Source organism: Castor canadensis, chromosome 6 (assembly GCF_047511655.1).
Source record: "Castor canadensis chromosome 6, mCasCan1.hap1v2, whole genome shotgun sequence".
Classification (NCBI taxonomy): Eukaryota; Metazoa; Chordata; class Mammalia; order Rodentia; family Castoridae; genus Castor; species Castor canadensis.
Genome location: NC_133391.1, coordinates 88,790,407 through 88,805,959, shown reverse-complemented (window position 1 = coordinate 88,805,959; position 15,553 = coordinate 88,790,407). Strand labels below are relative to the sequence as shown.

At 31.2% G+C, this 15,553-nt stretch overlaps 1 non-coding gene across 1 annotated transcript; it reads left to right on the top strand.

Annotated features, from left to right (window-relative positions):
• Positions 1 to 3,326: 3,326 nt before the first annotated feature.
• Positions 3,327 to 3,517, top strand: LOC141424360 (U2 spliceosomal RNA). Its single transcript, XR_012449307.1, has one exon. It is a non-coding gene; the product is annotated as a U2 spliceosomal RNA (small nuclear RNA).
• Positions 3,518 to 15,553: the final 12,036 nt, after the last annotated feature.

Genomic DNA, 15,553 nt, shown 5'->3' with positions numbered 1-15,553 from the left:
ATTCATAAAAGCTACTTAATCTAGAGTCTATAAGGAATAGTACCAGACAGAAAGGGTTTCACAGAAAAATCTCCATAAATCTGAAAATATATCTTGCTAAATCTTTGGATGAATATAGATCTGTATATTTGTGGAGTAAAGTACTCAAAACATAGTAAAGAGCTACTAGAAAGCAGGAGAACAATGAAATTTTCAAAAGAAGTAAGGACTAGAAAGAGTTTACATTCACACTATCCAGAATGGAAATATTTTGTAACATATGGAATTGATGGACGAGTACTCAAGTAGTTCTAACCTGAGTTGTGGCCAGATTCAGACTAAAGGTTCTTCTTACAGTTTAGTGAGTTTAAAAGTGAAGCTCAGTAGACTCTAACCAAGCATGTGTGAATAAATTATGTGCCAGAATAAAATTAACCACTTTTCAAAGGAATGCAATAAAAGCCAGCATAGACATGTGAAATTTATAATGCTCAGTATTTAACTTGAAAATTTCCAGTCATTTCAAAAAGCAGAACTTAGAACTGATGACTAAGAAAATAACTGATCAATATAAAAAGATCCAGAAATAACAGAGAATATGGAACCATAACAAAGTGCTTAAGCAGCCATTAAAAATATGGTCCATATACTTAAATATGTATAATAAAGAAATAAAACACAATGTACAATAATGACTACATATTTTCAAAAAATAAAACATTTCCAATACAATAAATGCATCCATACACATTGACAAAGAAAGCACCACAACCCAATGATAAAACACATAAGAGAAAGTTGAGAAAATATTTCAAATGAATAATAATAAATGCAATGTATTAGTATTTGTGGTATAAACAAAATGAGTACGTGCTAAAAATTTATGCAGTTATATGTATATATTACAAAAGGACAAAAGTCTTACAATTAATGATGTTACTTTCCATTTTAAGGACATAGAAGAAAAAGAAGAGAAAATTCAACTCTAAGCAAACATAAAGAAAGAAATAATAAATGTAACAATCACTACAATTAGAGAATATAAATGGAATCACTAGTTGAATCTTTGGAAATAATAAAATTGATAAACCCTGGCCAGACTAATCATGGAAAGAATAGTGAAAGGAGAAGGGCACAATTCTCCACAGATTCCTGACATTGTTATATGTCTACAGAGAAAAAAACATGTGAAAGTTTTGTTTCAGACTCTTTATAAGGATACTTGTTAAAGGACAATGCAGATATGTCCACCTGCAAGTGAGGAGTGACTTGGGGTTGTACAGCTGTGATACCAATTCTCCACATGCATAACATTCATTTTCATCATTCATCACTTTCCAAATTGGATTTGGAGTGTCCAAGCAAACTGCTACTTTATATATCATGAATAATAAAGAGCTCTGTCTCAGACATAGGAATTCATTTGATTCTGCCATCATTTATGAAACTTGTAGAACACCAGTATCAAGAATGAAAATATAATGTCACTATAGCTCATACAGACATGAAAATAATACATGTCAATATTATGAATAAATTTATGCAAAATATTCAGCAATTGATATGCAATGGACAAACTTATTCCCATTCAAGACAAACTAGATAGATCAAACTATTCCATATCTATTAAAGAAACTAAATTTTCATATAAAATCTCACAAGAAAAATCCCAAGCAGACAGATAATCCTGAAGAAAATCAACAAGAAATATTTGTTGAAACCTAGACCAAATTGACCTAATGGATATCTGCTGAACATACCATTCAATAGCTAAACAATACACATCCTTCTAATCAGTACATGGACCACTTCTCAGGCTAGATATATAAAACAAGTCTCAATAAAGTTTAAGAAATTGAAATCATATTCTTTTTCCAATAATGATGCAATAGGTTTGAAATTAGTAACAAGAGAAACCTTGGAAGCTATATCAATTCATGGGCATTAAATAACTTACCCTTGAATCAATCATAATGAATCAATGAAGATCTGAAAAAGTAATTAAAAAATTTCTTGAAACAAGCAAATGAAACCAAAACACAGTAAATCCCAAGGAATAGAACAAAATCAGTACTAAAAAGAAGTCTATAGCCTATCATACAAGCAGAAAGACCTCAATTATATAAGGCATTCCTACAATTTAAGGAAAAATAGAAACAAGAACAAACTATTCCAAAATTACTGTAAGTAAAGAAATAATAAAGAACAGAGTAAAAGTAAATGAGTTCAGGACTAAAAATGACACAAAACAAATTAAGAACTGTTTCTTCAAAAGATAAGCAAAATCACAAATCCTCAACTGGACAACAGAAAAGAGAGAGAAGTCTCACAAAAAAAGAAAGATATTACAATTAATACCATGGATATACAAAGTATCATTACAGATAATTATGAACAAATATATGCCAAAAATTTGGTAACTTACAAGAAGAGAACAAATTTCTGCATATGTACATCTTATTAAATTGAGTCATGAAGAAATAGAAACCTGGATAAACCAATAAAAACTTATGAGGTAGAGTCAGTAAGAAACTTATCCCATCAAAGAAAAGCCTAGAAGCAGAGAGCTCACTACTGAGCAGTGGCAAACATTTACAAAAGCATTAGTACCAATTCTCCTTAATTTAAGAAACAGAAGAGGACAGAATTGATCCAAACCCATTCTACAAGGCCAATATTACCCTCTTAGCAAAACCAGACAAGACTGTGACAAAAAAAGAAAATGACAGAATAATGTCTTTGGTTAACATGAGTATAAAAAAATTCAACAAAATACTAATAAACTATGTCCACCAGCACATTGAGAGACTATATTCACCATAAGGAACTGAGATTCAGTCCTGAGAAGCAAAAGCTGCAACATGTACAAATTAATGATTGTGATACACTAAATCAACAGAAAGAAGAAAAAACCCTATAGATCCTCTCAATAGATTCAGAAAAAATTGATAAAATTCAAATTTTTCATGATAAAAAACACTGGAAAAATTAGGTGTAGAGGGATATAAAAGTCATTTATAGTACACCAAGCTAATATTACACTGAAGTGAGAAACCAAATGAAAGTCTTTCTTTCTAAGATCTTGAATAAAAATGGATGCTCAGGGCTGGCCGAGTGGCTCATGTAGTACAGTGCCCAAATGTGAGGCCATGAGTTTAAACTCCAGAATCACCAAAAAAAAAAAAAAAAAGAGAGAGAGAAAGAAAAAATGAAAGAAAAGTGAGCATTGGACAGGCGGAGTAGCTCAAGTGGTAGAGAGCCTGCCTAGCAAGCATGAAGCCATGAGTTCAAACATCAGTACCACACACCCACATAAAAAGAAAAAAATGTAAGTGTTTTTTTTTAATATTGCCTCTTGGTCTTTTGGCTAAGATCAAGTGTAGTACCTGTTCTTCTCAGCTAAGTATCTGACATGTCCTCTATCCAAGAATAATATATCAAGTGGATTTTTTGAAATAGGAGATGGAATAGGAGGTTGCTCTGTCCATTCCACATATCAGCCTGGAATTGCAATACCTCTAGGAATGGTGCACACCCCATCAGGGAAGTAAAAATTTGTCTAAAAAGTAAAAATTAATGCTCATTTTCACTACCTTTATTCAATTAGGTACTAGAAGTGCTAGCCTGAGCAAACAGGCAACAGGGAGAAAAAAAGGTCATGAATATTGGAAAAGACTAAGTTAAATTGTGACTATTTGAAGATGTCATGATCTTACATGTAGAAAATTCCATGTGCTCTACCAAAAGTCCCATAAAATTAATTAGTGAAGTTGCAAGATGAAGAACAAACTTACAAAAATCAGTAGTGTTGCTCTGTATCCATAGCAAGTTGTCCACAATGGAAATCAAGAAAATAATCTCATTTACCATAGCTACAATAGCTTAGGATGCATTTAACAAAAGAGGTGAAATATATCTATAAAACTTTCATGAAGGAAGTTGAAGAAGACACAAAATATGTAAGTTGAATATCCAAAGAAGTCTGAGTAAAAAGGACAAAGTTAGAGGCACACCTTGACTTCAAAATATACTACAAAGCTACATCAATTATAGCAGCATCATATTGGCATATAACCAGACACAAACCAATGAAACAGAATACAGAGCCTAAAAACAAACTCATACATCTTTGGCCATCTTATTTTAACTAAGTTATTAAAAATGCATTAAAGATAGTAATGTGAATAAATGATACTGGGAAAATTGGGTGTCTATATGTAGAAGAATTAAACTAGGTCTATCTCTCACCAATTACAGAAGTCAGCAGAGAATTGATACAAGATTTAGTTTAAGAACTGAACCCATGAAACCACTAAAAGAAAATCTAAGGGAAATGACTAGGATATAAGTGAGATTCCAAAGCACATGGAAAAAAGCAAAAAAAAAAATATTTAGATAAATGGGATAACATAGAACTGAAAAGTTTCTATACAACTAAGGAAATAGCAATCAGAATGAAGAGATAACCTAATTATTTACAAACTATATATATGACAACATACTATAGAAGGAGCACAAAAAATCAATAGAAATAAAACAATAACCCAATTTCAAAAATGGGCAATAGAACTAGACATTTGCCAAAAGAGGAGATACAAGTTGTTAACAGATGTGCATGAAAAAAAAATTCAAAATCACTAATCATCAGGAAAATTCAAGTCACAGTGACAATGAAATATAACTGCATGCCAATTAGATGGCTATTTTCAAAAAAACTGGAGATAAGTGTTGGCAAGGATGTTGAGGAAAGAACCCTTGCATAGTATTGGTGGGAACATGCAAGAGTATAGTAATTATAGAAAAGATTACTGTGGAACTAATATATGATTCAGCAATCCCACAAGTGAGGATTTACATAAATAAAATGAGATCAATGTCTTGAAGCAACATCTGCACTCCCATGTTTATTACAGTGTTATTCAAAATAGCCAAGAAAAGGAGGCAATCTAAGTATTCATGAACGGATAAATGCATAAAGAAAATATGGTCATGTGGAAAATGGAATGATATTTAGCCATGAAAAGAATGAAATACTGTTATTTAGGAAAACAGAAATGGGACTGGAGATAAATTAAATAAGCTAGGCACAGAAAGACAAATATACCTTGATCTCATTGATATGTAGAAAGAAAAAGTTATCTAATGTAGTCAAGAATAGAATCGTGGTTATCAGAGGCTGCAAAAAGTAGGGGTTCCAGAGGGATAGGTAAGTTGTTGGGTTTTTTTAAATTTCACATTGATTTATTTTTTATTTATTTTTTTAATCATTTTGCATTTACTTATATGTGTATATATTGTTTGTGCCACTTCCCTTCCGCCCCTAACACCTGGCTTCCAGGCAAAACCTGTTCTTCCCTCTTCTTCAATTTTGTTGAAGAGAAAACATAAGAGATAATAAGAAAGACATTTCATTTTTGCTAGTTTGGGATAAAGATAGCTCTACAGAGAGATTCCTAGTGTTGCTTTCATGCACGGTAAGTTTGATCAATGTTTGTTTGTTACATAATAGGGTGACTACATATAACAATATACTGTATATTTCAGAAAGCTAGAAGAGAGGATTATATTTTATATATCAGTTTAAGAAGAAAATCTAATCTGTTAAAAATCAGTAAAATAAAACTCATTTCACAGAAATATTAATAATTTCCCTATAAACTCTTCTGTAATGTCTAAGAGAGTAAGACACCTTAATACTCATTTTATGAGCCCAATACCAAAATGAAAACTGGAAAAAGGCCTTAATGAAGCAAAATTCAACAGATCAGTTTTCCTCATGAATAGATATAATATAATCCATAAGAAAATGTTACCAAATCATCCAAGAATGGTGGCGCACACCTACATCTATAATCCCAGCACGGTGGAGGTTGAGACCGGAAAATCAGAAGTTCCAGACCAGCCTGGATTGCACATCAGAATCCTGTCAAGGAAATAAGAAGGGCAGGAAGGAAGGGAGGGAAGAAAACAAAGGAAAAGGAAATGAAAAAATATTATCAAATCAAATGGAGCTTTGCTTCATCCTGGAATGAAAAGTTGTTTTTTTAACATTTAAAAATCATATATGGCACCCAACATAACAAAATTTTTAAGAGGCAAGAACTCATATGATATTGCCATCACATGTACAGAGGTCACATGACAAAATTCAGTATGCCCTTATGACAAAAATTCCAAGCTAATTAGGCATAGGTTCAGTACATCTAGCTTTTTGACTAGTTAAATGCACACATAATATCATCTAAAATAATTATACATATAAAATTAATTTTTTAAGTCTACAATTCTCAATGGGTAAAGACGTAGGAAACAAATAGCTCGGTCTAACTAACTTTAAATCTGCCTATTCTCAATTTACTGTATCATGCTTCATAACTCACATTTATTTAAAAAAAGTCTTCTGGCTGATATTTAAAATTCTGCACAAGTTCTTGTGGTTTCATGTATTTCATGAGAGAAAATCACCCACTAAGTTAAGTCAATAGTATTGATACTTCTACCGTAATCACAAACATATACATGCATATATATGTACAGGTATATATGCATAAGTATGTCAATGTCAATAAGTAAGAAACTTTTCTTGATTTTTTTTCCTTTTTTTATATTTATATTATCATATTATTGTACTGGGTGTGTCATTGATTCTTTTCTGATCTTATTTATTTTCTTCAATCTTGCACTATTTACGAATAACTAATGCAACAATCATCACTAATTTTAATTTCAGCCAGATTTATATATGAAAAATACTTGTTTAGGAAAAAGTCAACAATCATTTCTACCATTTTCCACTCAATTTATTTTGAAATACAAACTGTAAATACCTATATCATAAATTAGGTTTCTTTAGAATAAGACATTAATTCTGCTATCAGATGTTTTCAATTAATTTCAAAACTCTTTATTTGCTGGAATTGTGTGTGTACATATATATATAGTGTAGGGTATATATGGGTACATATATATGCATGTATGAATGAGAGACTAGTTTAAAGAGAATTGGGAATAAATAGATGAAAGAGGCTTTAGCAGGCATAACTAAAAGTAAAAACTAATATAGTTTCACTTTGTGACCATTTATCAAGTGATTTGACAAATATCTCATATAATTCATGTAAACAAAACTTCACAAATCATTAGACTTGTGAAATTAGACTGGCTAACATGATTAGGGTTTAATTTTGGCTTATGCAATATGAAAGTAAAAATTTTCAGTTGTTTACTTATACAAGCACATGACTTAAGGTCATTACATTTTAGACAGATAATTTCTTGGTTGATAATTTCTTTACTTATGTAGTGATGGAATTTACTTTGTAATTACTTGTATTAGAACATAGTATTTTTAGTATGTATTCTGAAATATGATTTATCTTGTATTTGAAAATAGGTTAAGAGTTTGAGAGATTGTCAATAAAAAAAGATTACTTAAGATCTACCCATAATGTTGTTTTAGACTGGACTGAAGAAAACTATGTCAATAATAATATCAAACTGGAATGACCCTTGCGTCAACTGTGACTTAGATCAGTGTTGTATGACTTAACTACAGAAGAGACAACAGATTATTGGGACATCACTCATGATGTGGTGTTAGCATAGCTTTTGATGTATATGTTTCACATCAGATATGCTTTCATTTTCCTTGATGGAAAATCTATGGGAAAATAGTAACTTCATCAAATTAGTGAGTAAATCAGACCATTTTGGATTTTGCTCATTTAGTCTGACAAGTGTAGCAGTATTCATTATTTATAATTCCACCCTGAATGGGCTTAGTATATGCCCTTCAGTGCATTTTATAAAATCATTAGTCTTAGTAACTAAGCATTAATTATTTTTATAAATCATAATACTTAGTCCTTGAACTTATTTAAATATTGATAAACTTATTTAAATATTTTAAATTCTGAAGTTAGTGTGCTTTATACAGCTAGTGTATAGAAACACTTGAATTAATTAATTAAATTATTTTTTGCAGTGCTAGGGATCAAACCCAGGGAGCACATGCTAGGGAGGTATTCTACCACTGAGTTACACCCTAGCCCTAAAACATAGATTTTTTTTTTGTATTGTGAGAGAGGAATAATATATCAGACAGAGGATTGTAAGACCTAAAAATGATTTTGGAATTTGTCCTTATTGTGGTAGGCAATAGTTATGTTTTCTAAGACATTCTCATCTTCCTTGGGAAAGATGTGGTCAAAATGTCCTTAAAATACAACACAAAAATCACTACTTTCTCAATTTCTGAGAAGAATCATTTCTAATTATAATGAGTCAGAAAAATTATCTCACATTATGATATGTCAGTTTAATTATAAGTAACTTTATTTGAGATCTACTTGGCTATATAAAGAGGAAATAGAGGTCTATTATAGGCTAAGAGAAATGTGTCTCTGCCACTTTGGTTAATAAGAAACTCTTAGTCTTCTGTGTACCATACCCCACACTATTGGAGAGATTTTTGAATACCCAAAGTTATTTTATTCTACTCCTACTCTTCTCAGCACATTTTCTGCTAAGTGCCATCAGAGAATTCTGAGACTCCCATAATACAAGAAGGACTGAGCAAGTAGTCAGTGTAGATGGGGTTGTAATGTTTGGATAGCAGATCTGTTTGTTACAGAGAGTGCCTAAGGCAGGGTGTTCTAAGACTGATATACCTTACAGTTTCTGAATTATCAGAACTCATTTCAAGATATATAAAAAATTATAATTTTTTTCTGTGCAACACCAAAAAGAGAAAAGTTGCAAACTATTTTTATTCTTTGGGAATAATTTTGCTACTCTGGTCACAGAAGACTGGGAAATAAAAACAGGAGGCATAATTCAGAATTAGTTTAGAAGGGTGAAGAACTACACCAACAATTCTTTGGCTTAGGCTCTGTGCAGCAAATTTGCTTGAAGATGAAGAAATCAGGTAAAACATAAGGAGGAAATTACTAGATTCACTGTGTTCTGTCTCAATCATTAAGTGTAGTAAGTGTCTCTTAATTCTTGTTCCGCCATACATTTGAAGGGTGCTTTTGGCCAAACTGTTAAAATTGTTTAAGCTTTTATTTTTTATTTATAAAATGGGGATGATAATACTTACCTCATAAGTTTGGTTATTATAGAGATGAAAAGAATATAACAGAGAATATATTTTAACAAGTTAACAGAATGCCTGACACAAAGAAAAATCTCAATAAAGTTTTTGCTCTAAAATATGATTACTCTTTTATTGCAATTGCTTTAATCTATTATTTGTGCAAAACTATAATATTTGCAATGACTCATTCTTTGTATATATGTTTAATATTATATGTATTAGTATGTATATGTAGCGTATATATACAATGTATATAGATGTATATCAATTTATATTGAATATATATACTAACATGTAGCATCTTTGTAATATATATAAAATATATGTATATAATGCTTGTGTATGTATATATATAGAGAGAGACATAATATATACATACTACATTAGCTAATTTGGTGGGCTTGTCAAAGACTTACTAAAGCAGATCAGGGTTGGGGAAAATTTAAAGGATGAAGAAGTTTCAAAAAATAAAAACCAGAATGCTCTTGAGTTTTCTCTTTTATTGTTTCTCCTTCACATGTTTGGTATCCATGATTTAGTAGTTTAAAAGGTTATTTGGTGATTTATCAAAGTTTTATTGATGAACTCACTCCTTGAGAGGCAAGGAAAACAAATAATTATCCATCCATGCAGCCTATGCTTATAAAGAGGATAAGTAGGTTAATGTACAGGAAGCATTTAGAATCAGCTCATTTTTAGTCCAATTACTGTTTTTCCAAAGGAATAATTGTTAAATATTCTGTGTCTTTGTTGACTATAACTTTAAATTGTAAGATTATTTTTTCTTTAACATATTCCTTACATTCCAGGAATGAAGAAGGCTACATTGATGGGATCTGTACCCACACAAATCTCATATTCTTTAGTAGATTCATTTGTTTATACTCAAGAATGTAATATGGAGTGATCTGTAAGTCAATATCTCTTTTATCTCATAAAATTGTAATTGTCTCCATTTGACAGCTGTTTAATGAAAAATGGAAATAGAATTGTGGAATCAGGAATTTATCCTACTGTTTATTAATCGGAAGTAGGAAAATTTTTATTAATGCATATGAATTGAACAATGTGAGAGCCTTCACTGTGCTGTGTCCATAGATGCACCCAGATGCTTATATCATATTTACACCTCTATTACTTACATACCCCCACCTCCACCCACATTTATTTAAATGGGTCTCATTATGACCTTTTAATTGCATGTATACAATGTACCTTGATCATATCCCCTCCCTTTTCCCCTCTCATACCTCCTACTGGTTCCATTCTAAATAGTTCCCCCTTTATGTTTATGTTTTTTGCTTTAGATCTAGATTCTGCATAAGAGACAAAGGATGTCATTTTTGTCTTTCTGAGTCTGGTTTATTTTGCTTAATATGGTGATCTCCAGTTCCATACATTTTCCTGCAAATGGCATAATTTTATTATTCTTTATGTCTGAATAATACTCCATACTGTATATATACCACATTTTATTTATTTATTTTTCTGTTGATGAGGATGTAGCCTGATTCTGTAAGTTGGCTGTTGTGAATAGTGCTGTGATAAACATGGGTGTGGATGTTTCTGTATTGAGTGCTTACTTGCATTGGAAGGAGATTTTGAGAATAAATTATTCCTTTCTAAAAGATACCCATTGCCCTTACCCACAACCTCTCCTCCAATGATAAAGCACTGATTGCATTTGTTGTTGCATGTGGACAGTGGCAAATGTACAGCAGAAGTATAGGAAGAGTTATAGATATGTTCTGTAGAAAATGAGAGGTGAGACACTGACAGGGTAAAAATTTATTCAGAAAGTAGAGTCAAAACACAAAGAGAGAATGCTCTGGAAACTGAAGTAATATAAATCTTCAGACCAACAGGTAGAATGATACCTGGAGTGTTTCTTTCCTCAACATTCCAAAGCCTAAAAAGAAAATGAGAAGTACAAGTCTGAAAAGAGAAATACAAAGAATCTCTACTAAACTTGTAGTTGTTACGCTGAAAAGAAAAAATGACAACAAGTTATAGCATTTTCCCTATATAGAACAAAGTGACAGTAGGGATGTATGCCCAGGACAGAAAGAAATGAACTATCGATTTAGTTTTGTGAGCCCTCTAAATAAGTGGATTAGATCACCACACAAGTGATTGTTAAGAGAGCTCACCTAGAGACTCAACCTGTAGTGTAGATTTTAGGTACAGGTACAGTGAGATGAAGCAAATGATGCCTGTGGACAGAGATGGAAAGGACATAAAAGATGCGCAATCTTCAGATTAGCTATTAATGTATATCTTATGTGGAGGCAAACTTCTGCTCTGTGTTAAACTGGCTATAAAAAGCAGGTACATTGGTAAATTTTTTACTTCAAGGTACAAACTCTTCCATCAGCTTTCTGTGCCTAGTTCATACATATGATTTAACACATAGAAGAAGATTAATTTCTGGGGACAATTCAGAAAGAATTTCATTTCTTGGCAGAAAATGAATCCTAAGACAAAAAGCACTAGAAACCCGATATTGCTGTCTGTTTATAGTGAGCTCAAGGAATTGGTATTGCATAGGCACATTTTCAGCTCCAGGCTTACTTGTTTCCACTTCACAGTTTAGCTCTCAGTCCTATTTCTGTACTACCCCTCTGTGTTAGGCAAATCTTCAGACTGTGAGTCATCAGTCATTCTGATGACTGCCAAGTATACCCATTACTCTAAAGTGAGCAAAATAATATATCATACATGACAAATTCAAACTCCAACTGGCTGAAAGAACTCTTACAATAGTTCAATTAACCTGTGGATGTTTATGTCAGATATGCATTTTTGTTAGGTGAGGTATATAAACCATAGCATTTGAGAAAAATGGTAATTTTAAAAGAGGTCAATATAGTACAAATTTGTAGGCATTGATTATTTTCCTTCACTATTGAAAAGCCATAATATTTCCCCATTAGCTTTAAGCATTGTAGTATTACATGTTGTTTTCAGGGAAAAGAATATGATTTTTTAGAATTTGTTTCATTAAAGTTTAAAGGTTTAAACTCATTCATTTGAAAATTAAATGGCTATATTAGGCTATTAATTCAATTCTGTATATTGAATTTAACCAATTTCAACATAATAGGATGTTTACTATATATGGAAGTCCCTCTGTGATTTTCTTTCATAATAAGCTTTTCTTGGATTCATGAAAATTTTGGAGACCTGGCTTTAGGAACTCAATCTTTACAAAATTTCAAAAGAAAATATGGATTAATTCATATACAAAAATATTATTGCTAAGCATTTCAGGTTACATATGTTAGTTGGTCACAATATTATAATCCCCAGAGGAAAGCTGCCCAGAAATGTCTTTAAAGTCAAAAGACTTTTTTCCTTTTTTGAATGGTGAGTGTGTTGTGAGTTAAATGTTCTTCCATGCACTAACAAGACATAGTACCTTCCTCATTCTCCTTCTACAAGAGAAATTCCTTATCAGGAAAACAGGAAGACCTCTGCTCACCAACATGGTAAATACTCTGTTTTAAAGTATGTTAAAGATTTTAAATTTTTATTCACTCTAATTCAGGAGAAATGGTTCATGGAGGGTTCTATTTTTGTGGCCTCTACCACTGTTCAGCATTTTGCTTTTCTTTTCTTTTTTCAGTTACAATATTGTCTCATCACATGCCATTATTTCCCATGATTTATATTTATATTTATATGTATATTTATTTCATACAGCTCCGAATGACTGCTTCCTAATACCATTTTTAGAAAAAGAAAAGCTAAATGACTTTATAAGGTAAACCGAAGTCAGTTTTCTGTATATATATATATATATATATATATATATATATATATATATATATATATAAATTGTAAACCATAAGACATTGCTTTTTACTGAAATTTAGCTTTTTTCTTTTCTCTTTTCTTTTGTACTTCTTTTTTTCTCTCTCTGCCCTAGCTCATTTTAGTCCTTCTATCCTTCTGATTCATTTTAAAAAGTAAACTTAACAACATATTTGTATAACTTTCCATCGATTCAAAACTGTGTTCTTTTTTATTTTAACTAAATATTTTAGACTCTAACATGTTCTCAATTCCCTGTTATATAATGGATTTAGGTATGAGAATATACAGTTGATTATAGTCACAGTCACCATTAATCTCCAACTTTAGATGCCAAGATGAAGAAACTCTGCCAAGTATGCTGTGCTAATCATAGACCTTGTGCCAGATAGAGAACACAAGCCTTCCATGTTAGGTTACCATGTTGAGGATATCAGACTCCTAATGCTTGTTGGGAAACTTGAAGTAATCAAGACTCTATTCTCACTGACAAGACTGGCTTTTAGAACTTAATTAAGAAACAGTCAAACAGAACTAATTTTTACAGTAGCAGCATAAAGGCCTAAAGCTTCAATGACTCATAATAACTCCTCACGATTTTTGATTCTTGTAATAAGTTCCACTAGTGTGAGCTTCTTCTCAGATCCAATTTCCTATTGATAGAAATTATTTCAAGGCAAGAGTTTTGTGCCTCACCTTTGCTTTCCTCATTGACAGATACATGGTTTAGTTTTTCATTGGAGGTGACTGAGATTCCTATTTATAGACAAAGCCTTAAAGAACCCTCTTCTGACCCAATTAAAAGTTAGCTTATCAGCAATATCCTTACTTGATGAAATTTCCAGACAATGGCTCTTGCCTTTTGTTGTATTAAATAATCTGATTAAACCTATTTGCTCCCTCACAAGAAGCAAAAGCCCATATGTATGTACATGGGATGTGTTACTGGTTGATGATTGATTAATAATCATTTCTGTTTTCTCACAACATGAACTTTGGGATAAGATTTCTAACCCCCAAGTAATGTCATCACAGTTAAATTGTGAGAAGTAAGTACCCATGACTTTATATGTAGGTAGATGCTTTTTCATTAAAATTTTGCCTAATACCTTTAGTCTGAAGAGATAATTTTCATTTCTAAAAATGTAGAAGACAGAATTCAGTATTCCAACTTACACAATTGTATACATTTTAAGTGTAAATTTACAGATTTTGGACGAGTGTTGCTTAATAGTTGTTTATATCTGGAGACCAATGAATGCACTGATTAGAAATAATCTGTTGGAACAAAGAGATGTATTCACAAAAGATATTGTAATGATTATATGACATGTGTGATCATTTGTACTGAATATCTTTCTTGAGCTGTATATAAATACAACCCTGAAAAATATGAATAGCTACAGAAAGTCTTTGTGATACACATGAATTTGTGTATTTTCTTCCTGTTTGTGTTAAAATGTTGAAGAATATCAACCTTTCACTATTTAATTAAAGAACAATTCTTTCTGAGTAATTCATGGAATGCAGGTCTGGTAAAATTTTGAATTTTCCTCAGAATATTCTCTGATAATCTAGTAATGTGAATATGTATAATCATTTATTTTCTTTCTATTTGGAGCTGCATTTGAAGGCTCTTTTACTAGAACTGATATTTTTCTTTACTTTACTAAATAAGATGAAAAGAATAGCCAAGGCTTCTCTCAGAGATGGTTATATTTGTGATTTCCAATTCCAGCACCTAGGGCATTCCCAGACCAGACAGTACTGTGACACTTGTCCAATTTTGATGATAACAAGCTAAGTTTCTAAATTCATTGCATTTCCTCATTTGTAAAAGCATTAATCTCTCAGGAGAATAAATTTCCCACACAATAAAAGAGAAAAATTATGTATATATCTATCTATATCTATATTTATATATATTGTATTTCATTTTGCTTTCTCAGTAATGCTTTAAATCTTGTTCACAATTTTTTTTTACTCATATTGTACAGGTGAATGCCATATTTGGAAAAAAAGATAATCATACTCACATGGCCTATGAAATAGCAATTAGAATATTCTTAGAAGAATAATACAACAATACATTTTCAGTTTCTTATAAGTATTATTGTATTTCTTTTTGAAAATAACCAATTTCATTTCTTAGTAGATTTAAAAATCAATCAAAGGGAATGCAGAAGCTTCCCCTATACTCTGGGTGATATGTTGTAAAAACCCAGGGGATGCCTGAGAGTACAGATAATATCAAAGTCTATATATGATGAAGTTTAATTTGTAAATAAAATATAACAATAATGGATAAAATAAGACCATGGCACTGTAATGTTATAAAGCTACTTAAAACTTACGAACTATTTCTGCATGGAAGTCTTATTTTTAAATTTATAATTTCATTTTATTTTTGGAGTTTCAGACTGTGATTGATTAGAACAACTGAAATTGCTAAAAGAAAAACCATGGATAAGGGAAGACTATTGAAATTACTACATATTTATTATGCTTGTGATGATATTAAAGAACTTTGCAAAAAATAAATTTTCATCTATGTTTTATAATATTCAAAACTATTTAGTTTAAAAACATAAAATTTTTCTTCATTTGACACGATATGAAATAAAATATAGTAAAGACACTATAGTATGAATCATCCAAAATTAT